Source organism: Mandrillus leucophaeus, unplaced genomic scaffold, assembly GCF_000951045.1.
Source record: "Mandrillus leucophaeus isolate KB7577 unplaced genomic scaffold, Mleu.le_1.0 Scaffold40, whole genome shotgun sequence".
In the NCBI taxonomy this organism is placed as follows: Eukaryota; Metazoa; Chordata; class Mammalia; order Primates; family Cercopithecidae; genus Mandrillus; species Mandrillus leucophaeus.
This window is the reverse complement of record NW_012104254.1, coordinates 5,226,746-5,229,468: the sequence shown is the minus strand read 5'-3', so window position 1 is coordinate 5,229,468 and position 2,723 is coordinate 5,226,746.

The window sequence follows — 2,723 nt, the reverse complement described above, 5'->3', positions numbered from 1 at the left end:
CAGAGTGGGACAGGTGTGGGGCAGAGATGAGCGGTGAGGCCAAGGGACTTTCTTCTGTTGACAGAGAGAGCCACTGAAGGGCCTCCCACAGGAGTTCCGCACACACAGACCTGCCTCCTAGAAAGTCCCCTGGCAGCAGTGCAGAATGTGGATCAAGGGAAGAGTGGCCAAAGGCAGAGGCACTGAGCTATGGCAAAGCTCCTATATTCACTGAATGAGCCGATGAGGATCTGGGTTAAGGCAGTGGCGGGAGCAAGGGAAGAGAGGACAGGGGCTGCTGAAGGAGGAGGAGGCTTTCTGTGGCCCAGTAACTGAATTACATTTATCACTATGGGGAGAAAAAATTTTCCTCTACCCTCCTAGGTTAAGCACCTGGAGCCTGTGAATTAAACTTTAAAAAAAAAAAAAGAAAGAAAAAAGAAAAAGAGAGATTAATGGGAAAAAAGGCACGGAGATTTTGTTAATCTTTATGTGCATGAGGGTTCACAGAAGTGAAACTCAAGCAATTATACTCAGGGGCTTATATACCATTTTAACAAAAAGAAGGGGGATTTGGGTGCTTCAAGGGATGATAAATCATAGGGAAGTAACTAGGAAATATATGGAAAACTAATGGAAGATAAAAACGGGCCAGGCATGGTGGCTCACGCCTGTAATCCCAGTACTTTGGGAGGCCAAGTCAGGTAGATCTCTTGAGGCCAGGAGTTCGAGACCAGCCTGGCCAACACAGTGAAATGTCATCTCTACTAAAAATACAAAAATTAGCGGGGTGTGGTGGCACACACCTGTGATCCCAGCTATTCGGGAGGTTGAGCCGGGAGAATCACTTGAACCTGGGAGGCTGCAGTGAGCCAAGATCCTGCCACTGCACTCCAGCCTGGGGGACAGAGTGAAACCCTGTCTCTATATATATATATATATATCACAATAAGGTCTGTTTATGCAAATTCACCTCCGGGTGGACTCCTCATCTCCGGTGATAAGAATGGCCATTCCTTTCCTATACGGGGGCGGGAGACAGAGGGCACCTTCACAAAGGGAAATTCGTGCTTTCAGGCAGATAAGGGAGGGCAGAGCCTACTTCCCGCCTCTGTTGATTCTCAATGGCCTTCCCTTCAAAACAATCCTCATGCCAGTGTCGGATGTTGCAGAGGTATATTCTGATCTGCTTCAACCACGTGTGTGGTTTTTAGTTTAACCTTCCTGAGCTTTACTTTCCTCATCTCCAAAATGGGATAAAACTTTCCAGATATGCAGTCAAAATAAAAATGCAACAATCCATTTAAACTACTCAAGACAACAGTAAGTGCTCAACAAACACAAACCATCATCATTTTTAAAATCATGCACCGTTGTCCAATCACCCCCAGGGGTAGGGGCAAGCCAAGCTGGCCAGTCCACCCCACATGCATATGAGGTCCTGCAGGCCAGGGTTTAGCAGGCAAGGGCACCCAGATGACCAGGAGTAAAGAGAGCCAGAAAATGAGGGGGAAGTGTCCCTGGGGTGCCAAAGGTCAAAGCTAGAAAAGCCAAAATCTGTCCTCAAGGTTAGGGGACTAGCACAGAGACAGAAATAAGAAACAAGGAAGCTCAGGCAGATGCAGGAACTGAGTAGGAAGCCAAGAGCACAGTGCTGAGAGGGAAGGTCTGGAACATGCTCCTGTGGGCAGGGCTGAAGAGTCCAGGCTGGGGTGGCCCCAGCAGGTCTACTTGATTCAAAAGACAGGAAGGACCTGAGCAGACACCATTGACCATCACCCACCAGTGAGCTTGCAGACACCTGCCAACAAAGACTGGAGAACCTTGTTATAAAGATTCTTTCTACTTTCTAGAAAAAGAGAACATTAAACCTTCCCCCAAACCCCCAAGATAACAGGGGCAACATTCAGTACTTCTCATTATTCCTCCCATCTGAAACTGAAGGTATGAGGGAAGAGATCATTGAACAAAATAAGAGCCTTTCACCGACAGACTGTGTGCCAAGCCTCTTTCTAAATGTTTTTCCTACATTAATCTTCAAATCCCCACAACCCTACAAAGTAGACACTGTCATCATCCCCACGTTGCAGATGAGTAACATGAGGCTTAGTGATGGTGAGTAACCTGCCCTAAGGCATCCCGCCCTCAGACCCCAGGCTGCCTGACACCAAACCACCCCAAGCACTCTGCTTGACTGCCCGTGCTGAGGTGGAGCCCTGGGGGAATAAAAACCTGGACAGGAGGAAGGACCCCTCTTCCTCTGAGGGCAGAGGGGAAGTGGGCAAGGTCAAGTCTGGCATTGGAGAAGGAAGTCAGTTGAGGTCTGGTTTCTATGAAAGAGTTGAAAGGGGAGTGATCATGGTGAACGCTAAGGCTGAGGATTTCCTGGAAGGGGCTGGGGCCCTGAGAGGCTGAGAGAAGGAGCAGGAGGGGTGCTGCCCTAATCAAGAAAGGGCTGCCCGGGATGGGTGCTGCTTATGAAGTCAGGGGGCCCCAGAGGAAGGGTGGGGGGCGGCGTTGACAGGGTCCAGCCCCAGAGCTCTGGCCTTTTTAAAAAGTTTTATTTTTGACTGGGCGCGGTGGCTCACGCCTGTAATCCCAGCACTTTGGGAGGCCGAGATGGGCGGATCACGAGGTCAGGAGATTGAGACCACGCTGGCTAACACGGTGAAACCCCGTCTCTACTAAAAAATACAAAAAACTAGCCGGGCGAGGTGGCGGGCGCCTATAGTCCCAGCTACTTG